The following is a 22,494-nucleotide window of genomic DNA, read 5'->3' on the forward strand; positions in this document are numbered from 1 at the left end:
GGGAACATTATACATTTCACACATTGGACATTTTATTTTGTAAAAAAGGCCATTGAAATTGAGTATCTCTTTATTTTGGTGGAGGGTATTATGATCATTTTTCTCTAACTTTTAGATGTCAGGGAATAGTACTTGGATTTTACATAGATATGTTTTATTTCTTCAGAATGCAAGCTCTGCTTTCAGATTTAGTCAGAAAAGAGATACACATAAATCTATATGACCAGAAGAGATAAGTAGATCGTAAAAAGTCCACACACATCATAACCCTGCACATCTAACACACAGATAAGGACAGTTACAGATTATTATGGCATGGATAACTTGATAATCTATGGTGAATCTATGATAAATTTCAAACTATAACAAATACAATGACTCATATTTTTTAAGGAAACAAACCACGAAGGCATAAATTTACCCTGAGATTTGTGTCACTAAGAAACTGAATAGTTCAAAGTCAAACATTATATGACATGCTTTAGATTGCTCTTATGAAAGGCACTATAGAAATGTCACCCTATTATAACCTACTGTATTTAAGAATTAACTGCAGCAGAACAGCCACGGGAGATGAATATATACTGATGTGATCATCCCCTCCTATTACTCACCAGTAGTTAATATAAAGCACGCTTTAGAAAAGAATGTATAAGACAAAGAAATAAACACAGTGTTAAAAAAGGACTGCATTTAATATCAGGATTTTTTTTATTAATTCTAACAGATCCTTATATTATAGTATTTTATCTGTAATAATAGGAGCCTTTCATTTAAATGATGCAATCAGTATGCCACAAGCGGATTCTTTCTTTAGTGGGAGGAGTTAGCAGCTCCAACATTCAATTGACCTGTTTCCAAATAATCTACAGGAAAAAAATGAAGATTAAGTCCTCTAACAAGAGCAGTTTTCACAGCCTTGCATACAAAGAGAAGGATTCGGTAAAAAGATGAGAGGGCAAGCCGCATTGTGCTGGCCCACTTAAATCTTATTTCCAATTCACTAAATGTGTTATTTGACTTGGCAAGTGAGCTAGTATGTGTATTAGATCAGCAGGGAGCCTAATCAAGGAGATGCCAAGTTTACTGCAGCCCCTCTGAGCTGCATTAGCCTCAACTAGTGACCTTAAGCAAAGTGGGTGGTTGAACCCAAAAGAGAATAGCATTAACTTTTGCTTGAAGTTCAGCCCGAAGTCTCCTTTTGTGCCTTATTCCAAAAAAAAAAAAAAAAATGCAAAAAGCATTTAACAGAATTGAATATAACAGAATTGAATCTAGTCTGCTCAGCACCATCTTCACACGCAAGGCTTCATAGAAGCTTGCCTCCATTAATGCTGACACATGCAAAAGAAATGAAAAGCATTAACTCAGCTGAGGCACTTGATTTTGCAGCTGCAGAACAATTCACTTTGTAACTCAGTAACTAAGATGGGGTTTTTCCGCCCAGATAAATTGCTAATTTGCTAATTGATACAAAAAGTATTTTCAAATATTAAATAAACTGCAAATAAAGCAAAAAGAAAAAGAACACTAAATTACAAGGACACCTGAAAGATACATAGCTTAGTATTAATAGATACACATATTTTTAAAGACCTCTTTTACCTTGTACACAGCATTGAGCATCCATTCCCAATTGCATATAATAGCTTGGATGTATATGTGAACTCTTCAACGATGTATTTTATACCAAGTAAAATGCAAACCTGTATAGTTAAAAAATGTTGTTATATAATAAATTCAAGCAATAGATTTATCTTTAGAAACATCTTTGTTCTCAATTTGGTCTCCCTATTTTAAACTTTCCATCTTGTCTATATACTCAAAGACTTCTAATAATGTCAGTTTTACACATTGTTTAGAAATACTTCAAAAGCTATCTTTAATTCCAGGATGTTTGACTCAGAAATACTCATACAGCAAAGATTGGTTGGATATGAAGATTATAAAGTTATTGAAGCTCAAAACCAGAATATTTTATAAGACCTTCTGTAATGCCTTTGGTTGTAAAAGTTTTCTCTTTCCTTAACAGAACATAAGGCAAGGTTCTTTTCTTTTCTTTTTTTATTCATCCTTCATTTTCCACTGTTTATTCGGCTTCCCTCCTCAGATCTGAACCAAAGCCAAGCAAAGCACCATCACCTTCTGGAAAGTGCAGAAACTGCAGTCAAGATCAACAAAGAAAAGCACCCTTCTCATAGATTCATCTCTTTGGCGTTTAAGTGTTGGGGCGAGTCTACAAAACTCAGATTCCTCATTTAACTAGATGTTCCAGGTCACGGCGATATTCTACTGAGGCAATTTTCAAAAGACCATAAAACCACCACATCAATTTATGCTTGCAGGTAGTATAATTGCCTTTGTATCATTTTTTTTTAGAAAAAGTGGCTTAAAACAATTTGAATAGTGCTTTAGAAATAAGACCCTTAAATAATTGGCACTGGTATTGCGTTTCTTAACTCTGGGATTTCAAAACATTTTCCAAACATTAATTGCAATGGGACCCCGGTGAGGCTGATATTATCACACCTATTTTCCAGGACAATAAGCAGGGAGCACGGGGCCCATTTCTTGTCTTGCCCCATGCCCTTCAGAGCTTGTCCAAGCTCAGAGCTCCCTTAAAAACCATTGGATCAGCTCCATGGGAGCACAGAGGAAAATGAGAAATGGGCTCTTGGAGATTTAAGGGATTTTGTAAGGTCGTGTGTGAGTGAGCTGTAGCTAAAAGTCAAAGCTGGAAATCTAAGATTCCTTATTCAGCGCTTGGATGTATTTCCTCATTAAGACAATTCATGTAGAATATCAGGTTTACAGGAATACGCTGGTAAGAAGTGGACTCTGTTGCTGTTGTTTTTTGAGTAACTTATTTAATAACAAAAATGTCTCCCTTTGATTTGAATAAAAATAAATGGCTGGATTTTCACAGGCGGCATGCATAGAAGACCAGCAAGGGCCAACGATGAATTTCGACACTGACTTTTAAAAATTGTGAAAGAGATGCTAACAGCCTAATTTGCAGTGGAGACTAGATTCTGTGGCTGTATCAGGTGGTGGTATAAAGAAGAGCCATATACAGAAGGTGAAATGAGGGGTTAAAAGTCACGCTAAACATGCTGCAAGGACCTGTGGGCATCCCAACCTTTTTTTCTTTAATTGGGAGGAGAAGAGCTTTTTACTAAAGAGTAAGTTCCACAATGTAGGCCGGCAGCCCAACTGGGAAATACTCTTGATTTGAACAGTTTGCAGCAGTTCTTTTCTGAACTCTTTATATAGATCCTCTTTCAATACTGAGACACATATTTTAAGGTAAAAAGGGTATTTTACTAATTTTTTTAATGAAGCTTTGACTGCAAGCAATACTTGGAGTTGGTAATCACCGGCTGGTTTCTTCCCTCCTGCTCTGCAGGAATGAGGCCACTTTCACAGCTGGTTGTCAGCACAGCTCTTATTACTAACACCAATTATTGATTTTTAAAAGGCCTATGCTATTAGTACCCTGCTACATCTCTTCTCGTACAATATGCGTTTTAAAAATTCCTTTTGTAAAAATATAAAATCTGAGTTCAACCTTTCTATCATCACTGTGCTTGTTCTTTACATTTTATCTTATACTTTCACAGGAAAGCAAACCAGGAATCTTTTTTTTTTTTTTTTTTTTTTTTTTTTTTTTTTTTAAACTTTTGGGCTAATTTAGAAGCAGAAATACTTTGCCCATGTGATCTCTCTGGAAGGTAGCATGTTATAAAAAAGCAAATGGTGCGTAGTAAGGGAGGATGAAGGAACACAATTAGAGAGTTTAGGATCTTCTATCCCCTTTTCTCTGCCTTTATTTCATGCTATCCCAATCTATGTTTAAGCCAATCATAAAACCCACCTGGCCTCATCCCCACTAGGATGCTTGCTTTTGCATAGGACTGCACCCCAAATTGGACTTTTCTCTTCTCTTTGAAAGTTCTCAACGAAGGTCAATTTTAGGATTTCTTTCAAAAGACACTATTCACACGTCAGTCATTCTTGTTGTTGATATATTGTCCAAATGATGGGCAGTTCTGAGAATATTTATCTCCAGCAATATTTATACGTGTATTAGTTTTGTAGAGCTGGTATAACAAAGTTCTACGAAAACTCGACAAAGCTCACCAAAAACTGGATGGCTTAAACAGCGGAAATTAACGTTCTCATAGTTCTAGAGGCTAGACATGCACCATTAAAGTGTCAGCAAGGTTGGTTTCTGCTGAGGGATGTGAGGGAGAATCTGTTTATGCCTTTTACCTAATTTCTGGTAGTTTTCTGGAGATTTTGGCATTTTTTGGATTATAGATGCATTTTCTGGTATCTTCCTTCCTGCTCACATAGGATTCTCCCTGTGTGTGTGTCTATGTCTGTGTCTAAATTTCCCCTCTTTATAAAGACTCAGTCGTATTGATTAGGGACCACCCAAATGATTTCATCTGCTAGGATCCTATATTCAGTTAAGGTCACATTTACTGAGAGAAAGCACTTCAACAACTTTTTGGGCAACATAATTTAAACCATAACATGGTTTGTTAAATGTCATATATATGATGTTTTATATAATCATTATTATTATATATTATATATAATCAAATTCTATTCTATTATTTACAAAATACATGGTGATCATAAGAGAATATTTTACAAATTACAAGTGGGAAAAGTACATGGCATTACTAAAAAGTCAGTGCCAATGCCTCAGCAGAGAAAAATTAGTGTATTAATTAGTTACCCTCTGATGGATAGTTTGTAGGTAATAGAGACAGGTATTGGTAAGCGAAATGGAATTTTAATTTCATGAGGATGCTAGAAAATTGCAAGTTGGAAGATCAATTTTATTTACTCCATCATTAACATGTGCTAAGTGAATATCTAAAGCAAGCTTGTCCAACCTGTGGCCTGTGGGCTGCATGTGGCCCAGGATGACTTTGAATGTGACCCAAAACAAATTTGTAAACTTTCTTAAAATATTATGAGGGTTTATTTGCGATTATCTTTCTTTTTGCTCATCAGCTATTTTTAGTGTATTTTATGTGTGGCCCAAGACAATACTTCTTCTTCCAGTGTGGCCCAGGGAAGTCAAAAGATTGGACACCCCTGACCTAAAGTATAATCCATACTCTGAGAGATGGTTTTCAGTAACACAAATTCAACATAAAACTGAACATACATTTTCATGAGCAACTACTAGGTTCCAGGTACATGACTGCTATAGAGCATTAGAGTTCTAATACTAAGTAAAGAAGTGTGTGTGTGTGTTTTATATCAAGTACAATGTAGCCAGGAGGAGTCAAGTATAAACCGATCATCGAAATTTAGAGGGCGCTATAAAGAAAACCCATATACATGGAAGAAAGAAAGAGAAGAAGCAGGGTCAACTTCTTAGTTGTGAGGAAGGATCCTGAAGAAGAGATTACTCTGTTTTTGTATTGCCATAAAGAAATACTTGAGGCTGGTTAATTTATAAGAAAAGAGGGTTAATTGGCTCACAGTTCTTCAGGCTGTATAGGAAGCATAGTGGCATCTGCTTCTGGGGAGGCCACAGGAAGCTTCCAGTTATGGCAGGAGGCAAAGGGGGAACAGGCACATCACAAGGCGAAAGCAGGAACAGGTGAGAGCCAGCAGCGAAGTGCTGCACACTTTTACACAACCAGATCTCCTGTAACTCAACTATCATAAGAACAGCAGCAAGGGGATGGTGCTAAATCATTCATGAGACTCCAATCCATGATCCAATCACCTCTCACCAGGCCCAGCCTCCAACATTGGGGATTACAATTAGACAATTCATATGAGATTTGGGTGGGGACACACATCAAAACTATACCAGATAATGCTAATATGACTTAAAAAAAAAATCTGTATAGTCTCACCTAACAGTAGCCTGTCTGGGGCAGGAAGACAAATGGAGTTCATGTCTCTAAATATTTGCAATTATACATTAAGGTAACAAAATTGCTACCTAGAATATATTCAAATGTTCTACCTTGTCAACTATAGCTTTTGAGCAATGAAATATAAAACTAAGTGCATGAAAAAATTTTTATATGACTGGAGAAAGAAAAATATTAAACATGATGGAATTTGATTATTGCCCATATTTAGATCTTCTGTTTATGAGTAAGGACATTTAAATTAGTAATAAAAGAAACATATATAGTTTATAAATATATGTAAACATTTTACAAAATTTATTTTTCCTACCTTTGTTTCAATACAATTCAATAATTTTACTCATATTTTCAGATTTGCAGAGATTATGAAAAAGCTCACTTTTAACCTGAGATTTTTAGTTTTTTAGTTCAAAAGTATATTTTTTGTAAATTAAATTTAACTGTTTTGATAACATTTTATCCACATTACCATCATGTGTGCCAAAAAAAAGGTCAAATTTGATATGTGATTTGCTTTTCAAGAAATAAATTTAATCATCTGGATAACTGAGCAATAGAATGCTAAATATACACTTACTTAAGAAGATAGATAATATTGCAGTTCTGTATTTTTCTGCTTCTTACCTGATTTCAAAACGGTGATTTCCATAAAATTTCTTGGTAATTCTAAAAGGTAGTAGAAACAAATAAAAATGAGAAACAAATATAAAAAAATGCAATATTTTATTTGACTTTTGAAAATATATGCAGTCTTAAAGCTATAAACCTTATAACACCAGACCTCCAAAACATCTGGATATAAGGTATTAAATAACATTTGCATGTCTGATTTTTTTTCACATTTCTCCTAGTTTTGGTATAGTGCAGATGCAAATTGCAAAGAATCAACGAAGTCTTCCTGATCTATAATTTTTTTTTTTTTTCTCAATAGTTTTCAAGGAAAATGCAGCCAGGCTTGGTGGTTCGATCATTTGAAATCTCTAAAGGAGTTTAAATATAGGTAAACATCAGTGTGAAATCATAAAAACAAAACTGGTTGTTATTTCCAACTGCAATGATTCAATGATGATGCTCACCCAAGGCAATCCCTTGGTTCCATCTTCTGACACTATATTAGAATGTCAACTTGTGGATTTGCTTTAGCTGTTAATAAGAAATTTTGTCTTTATCATGAAGATTGGATCTTGGGTCTTCATGTCAACATTAAAATGATAATAGAGTTATAAAACACAAAATACCTGGGAATATTAAAGGATCTGAATCTTCTAACTGGGTACATAGATACTTGAGCACATCAAATGAATTAGTGTTAACCATAAGTGTATTATGTAACTCAAGTAGATGGTGTGGCCCTGTAATTCCTGAAAGTTGCCTGTTGTTTAACATGCTGCCAGAACTTGAATGCTGCCACCACTCTCCCCTCACCTCACTCCCTAGGGGCCTAAGCAGAGCTTATTAGACTCCAACTTCCAGAAAATGGGCTATGTCTTAAACATATCTAAGATTATTACTGTAGAAATGTTATTGTTTAATTTTAATGAGTATGCTGATCATTTAGGTTGACAGTCCTTGTCACAATTTATCAAAGACAAATTAGCATAGTTAGCATCACCAAAAGGAAACTATTAAAACATAAGTGTTTTCACTTCTTCTGATCTGGCACTTTTCCTATAGAACTATATATCACTTTAGTGCTTCTTAATTAAAAGTGATGTCTTCCTCCAACTTAGATCTGTACTGCAAGCATTCCCTGTCCCATGTTTCTTTTGATTTACAAAGTACAATATAAAGCTGGATTACATTATCTTCAAATAAAATCAACACCAATGATGTTGCTTTGAATGGTTTATAACAGTGATTTCACTAGATGCAGTAAAAATGCACAATATCTGGGAATTAGAAATTTTCTCTTTTCGAATATTGAAACATTTCCCTTTCTTCTAAATTAACATTATATTTTATTAACCTATAAAATCTCATACTATATGTGTACTTGACTTCTAATATGTTAAATTTAGGGTATCTCTTTTTACCAGGTATTTATTAGCTATTAAATATCTAGAATAATTATTTAAAAATGTCTATTCCTTTTGTAAATTTAGAGGCTATAGATACATCAAATTATAATTATGTAACATTTTATTTTTAGATGAAAATTTTATTGAGATAATTGTATATTCACATGCAGTTGAAAGAAATAATAAAGAGATACCGTGTATACTTTACCTAGTTCCTGCTAAAGGTAAGCTACAGTATAACATTAGCCAAGGATATTGACCTTGATATCAGTTTTATCCAGCTTTCCTCAGTTTTATTTGTACTCATCTGTGTGCATGTATATTTAGTTCTATATACTTTTATCCATATATTGTTATCAATATTTAATTTTGACACCTAAATATTTTCTTACATTTTAGGTATTTATTAACAGTTGCTTGTGAATTATATGACATATAATCGATCCTTAAAAATATAAAATGACTACTAAAAATAGGTTTCTTTTAGTATTCTAATTGATAAAAACATTATTTTTAGTCTTGGCTAAATATTACTATCAAGTAGTTTGTAAAGGTTGACTAATGGCTCCCCAAATGAATAGTTTAAAAACACTATTGACATTTTTTTCCTTTTGAATTCACACCACAGTTTTTAACTAGAGGTTCAAAAGAGGTTAAGAAATACGAATCCATTTTCAGTATTTGGGGCATCAGCTCATTAAGAGTAATAGAGCAGGCTTCCAGTTTGAAAAAGGCACTGACTCAAATGTGTAATGATTTCACTTTCAAATTTCTTTTATCTCAGCTGCTTCTACTTCAACAAATACAAGTGCTTCAGATATAATAAGAAGACTAATGAGCATTGCAGATGATTACAACAATACTTCCCAAGGCATAATGACATTTTTTCCCCAAATTAAGGAAAAAAAAGTTTTTTCTTGTTAGAGTCTTTATTGCCTGAATATGACCTCAGTTAAAACCAGGAACCCAACTTTAGAACAAATCTATGAATAAGTATTTTTTGAGTAAGATTTCTCAACTTATAAGGGAAGTTTTATCAACTTTAGCAAGGACTATGTATGTGCTACAGGATTACATCCTTAAAATAAAATGTGCCAAAACGGGTCATTTGACATCACTGCCTCATTGCTGTTCGGAGTTGGCATTTTGCTGATCACCTCACCGTGTCCTCTTGGGTACTTTCTCTACAAAGTGGTTACAAGTCCAGTCTTCTGATGTTATAGTTGGATGCACTATACAAAAGGGTCATTTTCTACTAAGTACCTTACTTGCTTCAGAGCCAGAGTGCAACTCTTTCATCAGTCACAGTTTTGAAACAGCAGGGGTACAATGTATCAGTTTGTTCAAAATAGACATTGTGCTGTTTATGGAGAAATTGTGACAAATCGGGAAAGAATTTATAACCAACCCTATACACATAACTTAAAAAACAAAAAAATAAAGTGCATAATCTGACTCACAAAATGAGACATCTGCAAACCACTACAGCAAATTGTATAATGAACAGCCTCTCCAGGGTCCCTTCTTATAATTCAAAGCTGTTTTTGGCTCCCTTTCATTGTGAGTTTGAAGACAGATTATTTTACAAGGTACATCAGCCTTTAGGGAATAGCAATTTCCTCTTTCCCTCAGCCTTGCCTCCCCACAACACAAATGTAACTTTTTAAACTGTTTATCTTTGATCAAAAATATATTACTTAGCATACTAAGTAAACAGCCGAACAATTTGTCATAGAAATTATTGCTTCCTGTGGCTATTTTTAGTGGCTTTTTTCCCCCACATTTTCTGGGCAATTGGTATTAAGGCTGATAACCTTGCCATTTGTTTCTGTAATGATCTCAGAAAAACATTTTGAAATACGATCTGCTCTTTAGTGTAATGGATAAACTACTATGCTGCCAGGAATTATACCCAACTTCCTCGCTCAATAGTCATGGGAACTTAAACAACAACCACAACCCACACACATAATGGAGGAAACGATACGGAACACACATATTACATTTCTGTGGTGATGTGGTTACCAAGAATGGCCACTCTAGCATTGCTGAAGTATCAGAAATATTAAATCAAGATGATGCAAAATATGAAAATGCTGATATACTATACTCAATTGCAAATTATTTCACTGTTTGAAAGTTTACTAGCCACCTATTAAATGATGAATTTTCTCTAAAATAATACATTTAAATATAAAAAAGAAAGCTTTTTAAATAGAATGCCATTCAATTTTGCTTTTGGCTGTAATACAAAATCCTTCTCAGTCCAATATATATTTACAATGCTTCTATTATTCTTGAATACAGCTTTGTTATCTTTATCTTAATTTGAATTTGAAAATATTATAATAAAACAATCAGCATGCTTCTATTGTTTATTATTTATAAATTCTTTTTAATATCAATATTAGAGAAGTTATGTATTTGGACACATTGCCTATTTTTCTGTTTCCAACAATTGCCATGGATGATTTATTATTTGTATATTTTTATTTTTTTAACTATAATTTTGGAACTACACCGCATCTTATGTTTGGAATAGACCTTAAAAGTTAGGGATTATCAGTTCTACTTGTTTCTTCTATGTCTGACATATATCCAGAGCACATAAAACAAGTCTTTACTTGTTTTCTAATACTTACTGATTGTACTGTGGATAGTTTGAATTTAGAGACAAATATTTACTTCATTTTTATCAAAAATATATCTATTATCCTACTTCTTATATTTAAGTGAATGCTTTCATTTTGTTTCTTAATATAGAACTACCAATAATTCCATGAATGGTGAAAGAAAAATAAGTTTTGTTGTTTCTCTTCTAATATCTGTCTTAATCACTAATCGGATAATTTAAAATATATATATATATATATATTCTCTCCATATATAGAGAGAGAGAATTTCACGCTCCATACTATGCTTCCCAAATCCTATATCCCTTAAAAAGATTATGGAACCTGGAACCTGGAGAGAGAAAAAAAAAATGAAGTCAAACAATATCTCAGAAATATAGAGACTCGGGATCTGTGAAGTCGCTTCTGATGTGGAGATGCTTTTTGAAGTTTTAAAATGACAGTGTTGAAACATCTCTCTGTCTCCCCTTTGCGCTCTCTCATATCTGCTTAAGTGTCTTTGTCAGAAGTATTCTTCTGGTAATTGTGACTCAAGTCAAGAATTCTCTACAGAATTCTTAAAAATATTTGTTAACAAATGAGAAAGTTTATTACTGAGGGCAGATCTCATTTTAAAAGTGTTATTCTATTACTAAATGTGCAAAATTGGATACATATATATACACACACATATGTATATATGCACACAACTGCTTAGCAATCATGTTATATATTCCTCAAAATTTCATTTATCTTTATGGCATAAGACTATCTACAGTAATTCTCAAGGTCTGTTTTCTGACCAAGAGAAGGTGGAGATGTAAAATGATATTATTTTTTCTTCCTAAAATTGTCATAGAAACATGTTAAGTCCTTAGCTTCCTGGTCCCCACTGAGGTCCAGAACACATGGGTAGATAACATAGCAAAATCAAAGATCACTTGATTTTACAAGATAAGTTTCACATCTTATCTTTTACATCCCAAAAGGAACATAAGTTCAGAACAATAATAAAGCTAATATGTATGTTTTTATTAACAATCTTGTATGATCTGAGCATATGTTGTGTTTTAGGAAGCAATAGTTGAACTACAGAATTTCAATATTGTAAAGAATTATAGAAATTATAATGCAGGACAAAAGAAAAAAATTCTATATAGCCTCTATTAGATTCAAATTAGTATGATAAGAAAAATATACAACCAAAGGTATAATTTTGTCATCACTTCAAATTGTCAAGCACAATTTAAGAAATGTAAGGAGTTTGCCTGTACAAAGAAAATCTGGCAATCCTTTTCCAATTTTCCTAACGCCTAGGATGTAGGCAGAACATACTGATGAAAAACAATTACCTAATAAAATTCTGATATAAGATATAAGAAAATAATCCTACTTAACAGAAGTGCAATTTAATCATTCAATTTTATTACATTTTTTACATTTTCAAATTAAAGTAGAATGCTTAAAAACAGAGAAGTAGCTTTGAAATATTTTGAATGATTAAAAAAATGAAGAGTAAGTGAAAAAAATTCCAAAGGAAAATGGGTGTAAATTAATGCAAACAGTACTTGAGAGACGTTGTTCTGAAGGATAGCTTTTTGTACAGATCCATTTTAAAAATCTCAATTATTCAAGGAATGCATTGATTTTAACATCATTTTTTTCTTCACAGGCTTTGTTATGAAAATAGGTATATATAATGAAGTGGGCTGCAAGGAAATTACATTTTGCAAATACTCTCCTCTTATATCAAAGATAAGGGCCATTCAAGAGTCTCATATATTAGACTAGCTTTGTCCCAGTGGAAACATAAAGGAAATTGTGACAAAATATACATTTTTCTTGATCAGTTAAGACTGTACTCTAGTAAGTAGCATTTTTTTCCCCAGAATAAAACTTTTTGCTCCCCTTTAACTCTTCCACAGCGTCAGTAGCGGCACATCAACGTGCACACGCAGGCAAGTGGGATTGCCACGTGCTCTCGTCTGGCTCTATTCAGTCAATCGCTATGAGATTCAATTTTATTTTGAGCAATACCTGAAAGAACATATGTAAAAGTCCCTAATAGTACCTGATCCAAAACTGGTTTTTAAAAGACAACTACTTTGTTTTACTTGTTGACATGTAATGAGAGATCTTGGTATGATTTGATTCAGTCTGTTATCTCTGTGTATTCCTCCCTGTCAAATTCCTTAATTACACAAAACCCATGTTTTTGGAATGAACATTTCGGTGACTTTATAGGATATTTATTTTTCTTAAATCTAGCTCTCTCATGATGAATACTAATATCTACCATAGAGTACATACTTCTATGTGCCAAGTGCTTTGTGTACATGGATATCATGATCCTTCTATTATAATGAAATGAAGGCTCCGAATGTTTATTTCAAAAGCCTCAAACCACCCTGCTGGAAAGTTTCAGAGTCAAAATTCAAACCTAATCTGTCAGATTTCAAAGCAGGTTCTCCTCTGAATATGACACACTGACCTCTTTGACAGCTTTGTCCCATTATCTCAAATTGTGTGACATGTAAAAAGTTGACCAATTCTAAAAAAATCTAAAATGTCTTCATATTGATGCCCACGGCTTTCTTGTATAGACTGTTTAGAAATGTTTCTTGAAATTCAAATGTTGTTTTCTTTTGCATTGATAATCTTCCATTTTGTAGAAACTATTAAGGGTTAACTGAGTCCTTCTAAAATAATATGTTCCCCCATACCACAACACAAAACGAAACAAAAATGAACAACGCAACTTCTTTAAACATTAACTTTGGTCTATAATGTTAAATGTGATTTTTAATTTAGAGGATTTTGTAAGGGTACTTAAAATGTAAGTAAAGAGAGAGCATTCTTATTTTTTGCATGGTATGGTATATAACTTTCAAAGTGACTGGGTGAATAAAATAATTTTAGAAGTGAAATTTGTATTAATCATAGAACTTCTAGGAATGGCTGGTAATGCAAAAAAAATGATTTTCAGTCTGCTTTCCCTAGGATACAACTTCCTTTCTTCAGGGAAAGCTAAGCCAAGTTATCACGGATATAAACTGGCTGTGGTTGGGCCAGCAGCCACTTAACGTATCCCTTAGCTGATAATAAAGTGTATGGTCAGCAGCTGATTTTAAAAAAGAGAGAAAGAAAGAAAGAAAGAATAAAGAGGGAATGGAAGAAAGGAGTAACAAAAGCACCACTAGAAGATACTATGATGGTGATAAAAACAGGGATACAATCTAATTTGCCTCAACATTGGATGTCAAAATATTTAAATAAAACAATTATACTTGTATAATACATCGTTATTATAAATAAATTCTTTAAAACTTGTCCAACATAGAGAAGATACTATAAAGAAAATTTAATTATCTGCTGCACTATATGCTCCTCAATAATAGAAATCTTTGTTTACTTTCTTCAATGATGTGTGTAAAGTATCTGGATCAGGCCTGGAACTTAGTAGGTATTCAATAAATATTTTATGCTTGACTTAATTATTTCATAATATTCTAATCTTGTATTCTGATGTTAATAAAGAAATTCAGGAGAAACAAGTTTTACTTTTGAATATTTAAGCATTTTATGTGGAGTTCTAATTTTCATTTGTATAAATGTTTAATATTATGGGTTTTAAAGCTACTCTTCCATATGGGATCTTGTGCCATTTTAGAGTGAGGACCCTGTAGTCAGACTGTCCACATTAGCATCCTGGCATTACCACATAGTAACTTTGTGGCCAAGAGAAAATGGCAATTTACTTGGGACTTGGTTTCTTGTGTACACAAGATAGGTGTTATTTAGGTATCTATCTCATAAAGTTGAAAAACTACATATTCAAGAGGAGTTTGGGTTCTAGAATTGCATTCTATTTGATATATAAAATAGATACTCATTGATGTATAAATGTACTCATGTATAGACAGTCTTATAAATAACTTACGGAATTAAAGGATCTGAACGATTTTTAAAGGGTCAGCCATCTTAAGAACATTCTCAATATTTTTGTTTTGGGGATTGAAATGTACATATACCTCTTTCAGGATATACACGTGATAAAAGCACACATTAAGCCATTGCCAGTTCAAACAACACTTCACATGAATTTGAAAGAAAGCCTAGACAAGAAGCAGAATTGGAAGAGAATAATAAAAGCTAAAGTTTATTGGGCACTTTCTCATGCTCTAAGCCATCAAATATCAGGTAAGTTTTAGTGTGATTTCAACGGGTCATGAAAAGGACATTGCTGGGGAAGAGAAAAATCTCCAGAGAAGTAGGGTCCACGTAATAAAACCACAGACACTTTTTTTTAATACTTGAAGTTCTAGGGTACATGTGCACAATGTGCAGGTTTGTTACATACGTACACATGTGCCATGTTGGTGTGCTGCACCCATTAACACGTCATTTACATTAGGTATATCTCCTAATGCTATCCCTCCCCTCTCCCCCGACCCCATGACAGGCCCCGCTGTGTGATGTTCCCCACTCTGTGTCCAAGTGTTATTGTTCAATTCCCACCTATGAGTGAGAACACATGGTGTTTGGTTTTCTGTCCTTGTGACAGTTTGCTCGGAATGATGGTTTCCAGCTTCATCCATGTCCCTGCAAGACAGGTATTAAAGCAATTATACCATATGAGATGTTGAGGTGGTTTAGAATGAAGAGCCTGGGAGTCAGACTGCCTGTAGTATTAATGGAATCTTGGCATCATCACATACTGATTTCATGAGCTTGGAAAAAATTACTTTATGTTTGTGACTTAGTTTCCTCTCTGCACAATATGTTTTCGTATGTGAGAATTGGGTATACTATGAATTGATTAGAAGAGTTTGCTGATAGAAATTCAATAAATGTTAGCCACTAGTGCAGTCAAGAAGGCCCCATTCTCACAAAGGCCTGATGCTTAGGGTCACTATTTTGAAATTCTTAATGATTTCATCTTTTAATTTGTTTTTTGTTTTTTGTTTTTTTTTTTGTAAGGGTAGTCAAATGGACAATGGAAAAAAACGCTGAGAGACTTGAGGTCCCTGAAGCCTCCCCACCTTCCCAGAACAGATTCCCAGACATCCAATCAGCATTCCAAAGCTGTCCTCCACCCACTGCAAGGCCTGGGCACAGAGATGAGGCAAGATGGTGTTGGCCACATGCACTCTGGGGCATCTAGGTGGGGCCTGGAGGCAGCCAACTCTATTCCCCAGGATGGCACGTTCAGTGGGCACCCTGATCCAGGAGCTGAGTGCGTCTCAAATGTGAGGGTTGCAATCCTTCAGGGGTCTCATCTGCTGCAGATTCTGGTAGCAGGCCCATGGGAAGGGGATATTGACTTTCCCTCCCTTGACAGGGACACAGTGTATCAATCCAGCACTAATGCCACTAATAGTATGGACCACTGAGAGGTTGTAATCTGCACTCGCTCAGTAAGTATCCCATTCTGTGGGAGCATGACAAATAGCACAGAGAAGTTGAGAAAAAATAAATTCTGAAAGAAAAGAAGTTTTGTGCCTTAGTACCTTTAATGGCAGGCACTCTTTCCTGCTCTTTGAACTATACACCCTATGTTTTTACTTTTTAATGAGTTTTGAAAATTATGTAGTTGCTTATCTTAACTCCTAATTACTGAGTCTGTTAAACAAGTTTGTTTATATAATAGTTCTTGAGCATGTAACATATGCCAAGAAATGAGAAAAAGGGAAACTGACAGGAAACCTGTGCTTGTCTAGGCTTTGATAGGTGGTGGTGCACCTTGCTTTTGGCTTGCAAGGCATGTTAAAAACATTAAAAACTGCTGATGACTTTGTAAATTACTTGACTGATCTCTCCGTCTCTCTCTCTCTTAACGAGGGTTTGGCTGGAAATAGTTCTATTACTAGAAACACTTAGAACAAGAATACAGTTGCTGAGAATTTACATTTGATTTATTCAGCAAACGTCATATAGAAACAGCTTCCTGACTTTGCTGGCTTAACACCATCTCCTCTCTTTGTTTTCAGCAAAGGCTATAATTTCTAATACTTCTAATAGTGTCTCAGGAATCAGAACTAATACAGAAAGAATATCAAAAGTAAATGCAGAGCAGCAAATAATTGCTTATATGAGAGACAGTGTAGAAGGCTTGATGGAAAACCTTAAACAGTAAGACCATGGTAACATAATGAAATATTCAACTCAGTAAAATTATGCCATCTCATTGATGGCTAAAGGACCAGGGTTTCTTCCAAATTCAGGGCAATCTTAGTAAATGTGTTCATTTCATATTTAAAACAAAGGACATGAATAGTATTTTATTCCATGTCAAATACATAACATAATACTGGCTTTCTTTTCATATGATGGGTTCGCTTAGTAGATAGAACGTGAATCTTTCAAGTGAGTTTTGAATTTTCGAATTGCAACTCAACACTAACTGTTTCAGTGAGTTAGGATTCTTTTGAACTAAGAATTATGACACATTTTAGGAGATAATTAGGAAAAACAAATCCAAATGGAACTAAATATCTAATAAGAAGCATAAAAGTTTACGTTAAGAGATACGTTTTCTTATTTTTCATCACTCTATGCGATTGTGTTCTATTCAAAGATGGGCAAACTCTAGCCCATGGGCCAAATCCAGCCTGCCATCTGTTTTTATACAGCCTACAAGCCAAGAATCATTGTATTTTATGTGGTTAATAAAAAGAATATTATGTGACATGTAAAAAATTCAAACTTTATTGTCTATAGATAATCATTTGTTGATGTATGGTCTATGTCTGCTTTCTCATACAAGACAGAGTTGAGTACCTGTGACAAAGTCCGTGTGGCCCACCAAGACTAAAATATTTGCTATCTGATCCTTTGCAGGAAAATTTTGCTGACTCTGTGCAAGCTCACCTACTGATCGTTCCATGAAATAAAATACCACAGAAAATGAATGCTTGCACAATAGTCTGAGTTCAGGCAACTTAAGCAAAATAACTGTTTTCATTCCCTCTAGTACCTTAATTTTAATTAACGAGTAATAAAAATTTCCAAAGTAGTTATTGCAACAGTAGAAAAGCAACTCTAAAAGTGAAATAGACTTTTGCAGCTTACAAGAGAAATATAGCCACTTCTGCCCAAAAAAGTTTTTAGACTTTGTGCGCAGCTTCAATCTAGACATGCCATGATTTCAACAATGACAGCGTATCGTAAGAGAGGACAGAGTTGGCAAAAATCTGACTTCAGCCCAGCTGCATGAATTTGCTCCAGTATTCCAGCGGGGCCCTGGATTAATAGATCTCTGGTGAGAACACAGATTTAACTAGATGTCTCCTCAGTAGAGATCTGCTTTCTATTCTCCAAGCTACTTGACTTCATGTAATTTAGAAGGTCATTTTTTTTCCTGTTTCTTTCAGAGCTAGTACAACCATCCATTCTCAAGCATGTACCAAGCCGTCACTGGAATGTAAAATATTTATTTTCATGCAAATGTGGGCATATATCTGGAAACTTCTGGTTCCAACCTAATGGGCCAGGCTTTGAAAATAACTTCCTCAATGTGTTGAAGAATGTGTTCTCCATTTTTATGGCCTTGCTTTACTTACTATTATAGTGATTGTTGTACACCATTACACTTTAAATATATATTTATATCTTTACACACTTTGCTCATCATACGCACTTTAAAAAGATGCTTCTAAGTAGAATAAAAAGATATTTTCATTTATGACAATTCCACTCTGTGAGGCAAAGATGAGAGTTTGAATTCTTATATTAAGAGTCTTAAACAAACTGTTTAACTTGCACTTATTTCACGTATTTTTCTTTAAAATAATTACTTTCTAGGCAGAAGTCAATATCTTTTACCTGTAACTTAAAGAAATAAGACTTTCACTAGCACTACAAAGTTACGGCATTGCTTTTTACTTAGAGCTTGTAGATTTACTAGGCTGTTGGTTGAAATGCCAATGTAAATTTAGAGTGTCACTTAGAAAAATCATTGTATTTGCAAAACAAATAGATCCTCAAAATCCTTATTATATGACCAGCTTAAAAAGAAATGGGGACTAAAAAATCAGATATTTAAAAAAATAGTTTTAGCTCTGAACCCACTGAGATACTTAAACTCTAAGTCAAGTGCTTAGATCATAGGAAAATAGTTCCAGACCAATAAGTCTCAAGCTGTTCAGACACTTCCTGGGATGATTTTTTTTCCTACCGGTATGTAAAGAGAAACTTAATTTTAAAAAGAAAGTTTAAGCAACAAGTTTCTACAGTACATAGCAAGCCCTATATGTATAAATAACCTGCAAAGATTTGATGCCTGCTGAATTCTAATCTCACATATACATTTAGATTAGATCTAATTTACAAACATAAAACAAGTTTACCAGATTGCCAAGCAAATTAAAATGAGAAAAAGGAAACCAGCCACTTTTTTGCTCACAAGGAGACACAGAATGAGAATCTCATTCTTGCTCTGTTACTAATAGAAATTCTGAGTTTATAGCCTTAATGTTAATTCAACTTTGGCCATATTTATTTTATTTTTAATGTATATATGTTTTCCAGAAAAATTAATTTGATAAGTATTTCCCTTTCTTTCCCAACTGATTGGTCTAAATTTCTGTTATAAAACCAAACAGGCGGCTGGGCACGGTGGCTCACGCCTATAATCCCAGCACTTTGGGAGGCCAAGGTGGGCGGATCGCCTGAGATCGGGAGATTGAGACCAGCCTGGCCAACATGGTAAAAACCCATCTCTACTAAACATACAAAAAAATTAGCCAGGCATGGTGGCAGGCGCCTGTAATCACAGTTACTCAGGAGGCTGAGGCAGGAGAATCACTTGAACCCGAGAGGCAGAGGTTGCAGTGAGCTGAGTTTGGGCCATTGCACTCCAGCCTGGGTGACCAGGGCGAGACTTCATCTCAAAAAACAAAGACACAAACAAACAACAACAACAACAACAAAAACACAGGCATTTCTTATACCATTGTTGAGTTGGAAATACCAGTGAATTTGTACGTGTCATGATATCTCTTATCATTTGACTCTCTCACCCTAAAATGCGAACTTTGGCCACTTCGTGAGCATCTATTCGTTCCATCACTGGCTATTAGCTTTGCACCGAGACTCAATTTTTCTTTTTTTAATTTATACTTTAAGTTCTAGGGTACATGTGCACAATGTGCAGTTTTGTTACATAGGTATACATGTGCCATGTTGGTTTGCTGCACCTATCAACTCTTCATTTACATTAGGTGTTTCTCCTAATGCTATCCCTCTCCTAGTCCCCCAACTCCAACAGGCCCTGGTGTGTGATGTTCCTTGTCCTGTGTCCATGTGTTCTCATTGTTCAACTCCCACCTATGAGTGAGAATACGTGGTGTTTGGTTTTCTGTCCTTGTGATAGTTTGCTTAGAATGATGGTTTCCAGCTTCTTCCATGTTCCTAGAAAGGACATGAACTCATCCCTTTTTACGGCTGTGTAGTATTCCATGGTGTATATGTGCCACATTTTCTTAATCCAGTCTATCATTGATGAGCATTTGGGTTGGTTCCAAGTCTTTGCTATTGTGAATAGTGCCACAATAAACATACGTGTGCATGTGTCTTTATAGTAGCATGATTTATTATCCATTGAGTACATACCCAGTAATGGGATCACTGGGTCAAACGATATTTCTAGTTCTAGATCTTTGAGGAATTGCCACACTATCTTCCACCTTCTGCAATGGTTGGACTAATTTACACTCCCACCAACAGTGTAAAAGTGTTCCCATTTCTCCACATCCTCTCCAGTATCTGTTGTTTCCTGACTTTTTAATGATCGTCATTCTAACTGGCGTGAGATGGTATCTCATTGTGGTTTTGATTTGCATTTCTCTGAGGAGCAGTGATGGTGAGCATTTTTTTAATATGTCTGTTGGCTGCATAGATGACTTCGAGTCTCAATTTTTCTAAATATAGTGCTGGGCATTTTTCATTTTTCTTAACGCAGATCAACCTTTATTGCCTTTGACTTTGTATGTGCTGCCCTGGCCTTCTTTCCATTTCAAGCCCATTCCCTACATGCAAAAGCGGGGGAAAAAAAAACAATTTTTTTTTAAGGTACAGAAGTTATGCTCTATATGAGATAATGGATAATTGTTCTCTCATGAATTCAGCCACATTTTTGTTACCTCTCACCAAAGCTTCTTTTCAAATACCCAGTGACTCAGAAAACCTCTCATGAAAATAGTTCCTCCCACTTAGTTTATTGCAGATGTTTTTTAACTTCTATTTTCAGCTTGGGGAACACGTGCAGATTTGTTATACAGGTAAATTGTGTGTCGCAGGAGTTTGATACATATATTATTTTGTCACTTAGGTGATAAACATAGTACCCAATAAGTAGCTCCTACCACTTTGAATGTACCATCCATCAATCAGGCCTCCTCTGCCATGATTGCATTCTTGCCACCAATCTAGGAAATAAAAGTTGTTGATTGGCAGTCTTCTGTCATGTAATTTTTTTTTATTCTATTTTTGATACAGGGTCTCATTCTGTCGGCCAGGCTGGAGTACAGTGGTACAATCTCAGCTCACTGCAGCCTCTGCCTCCCAGATTCAAGTGACTCTCCTGCCTCAGCCTCCTGAGTAGCTGAGATTACAGGCCTGCGCCACCATGCCAAACTGATTTTTGTATTTTTAGTAGAAACGGGGTTTCACCATGTTGGCCAGGCTGGTCTCAAACTCCTGACCTCAGGTGATCCACCTGCCTTGGCCTCCCAAAGTGCTGGGAATACAGGCGTGGGCCACTGAGCCCTGCCTGTCAGATAATCTTTTTTAAAGGAAAAAATTGCAAATCTTTATTTCTGTAGAATATGTGTATTGATTACATTTTTATTTTCTGTTTAGCTATTTATTTGAGAAATGCAGAAATGGGTGAAGATAATTAGGAGAAAAATAACATACTATTTTTGTGAAAATATAGCTTAAAATGAAATTAGAGCACCATATTTATGATTTGTAACAGAACATTGGATACCTTTCAAAATCACTCAAGAAGTAACATTCTAAAGTGGATTTGAACTAATGACCTAGATATAAAGACTATGTGAGTCACTAATTGTAGCCCTCAGACACCAAGTCCACTAAGGATAAATAGTGTTAATTTGTGTGATCTTTAGGACAAGAACACTTAGATAAGGCGATACCAGTTTAAATTGATACAATCAATTGATTGTATTGATTTTCCAACACATCACATACATTCGTTGAAGCTCAGTGTGAGTGGCATATCCACATACATGTATAGCATATATAATTTTATAAATTCTAATAAATTGTATAAATATAAGTTCTTTTCACAAAGAACATAAACTTATTTTTATTAATAATTAATAAATAGTCTTCCATCACAATAACCATTTTAACAGGATTGTTTAGTTGGAACCATAAGGTGACGTTAGTAAAAAGGGCTGGTTTTCTGTAAATACTGGATTTTAGGACTGAATGTGAATAGAATTTGTTGGTATCCAATGACAGTTACAATTAAGAGACATTGCTACAGCGTGTGGTATGTGAAGTTAGAAAACCTGGTTTTTAAAATAATTGTTAGATAGAGCAAATCAATTCACTTTAAGTTGCTTTGATGATAACATTTTTATCAGTTTTAAGGCAGAAGGCTAGACAAGAGACTTTTGAAAGTATATTTCATTTCTATGATCCAAAACCATATGGTTTCAAATGACATTTCAAAATTAAAATATGTATCAATCAATAATTTAATAAAACCAGTTCCAAATAAAATTATATTTGTTTACCATTTTTTTCTGCAGTTTAATTTGTATGCTAAAATATAGGATGATGAACATTTATTTTATTTTTGACTTCTTGTATTTAAAGTAAAGAAACTTTTGCCAGCAGACATTTTATAAAACTATGCACAAATACAGTTTTGAGAACTGTATCAAAACTGAGGTCATTAAATTGGAAAATTATTGGTTATTT

The 22,494-nt window shown here is 34.4% G+C and overlaps 1 long non-coding RNA gene across 2 annotated transcripts in view; it reads left to right on the top strand.

The window, feature by feature from the left end:
• Positions 1-14,734, top strand: part of LOC126956576 (uncharacterized) — a 41,682-nt gene extending 26,948 nt beyond the window's left edge. The window contains exons 2-3 of one of the 2 annotated variants that reach the window (XR_007726422.1): positions 2,111-2,345; positions 6,841-7,788. This is a non-coding gene — a long non-coding RNA (uncharacterized LOC126956576). Of the gene's footprint in view, positions 1-2,110; positions 2,346-6,840; positions 7,789-14,579 lie in introns of those variants that run through there. The other variant, XR_007726421.1, reaches the window with a different exon arrangement.
• Positions 14,735-22,494: the final 7,760 nt, after the last annotated feature.

This window comes from Macaca thibetana, chromosome 6, assembly GCF_024542745.1.
Source record: "Macaca thibetana thibetana isolate TM-01 chromosome 6, ASM2454274v1, whole genome shotgun sequence".
Classification (NCBI taxonomy): domain Eukaryota; kingdom Metazoa; phylum Chordata; class Mammalia; order Primates; family Cercopithecidae; genus Macaca; species Macaca thibetana.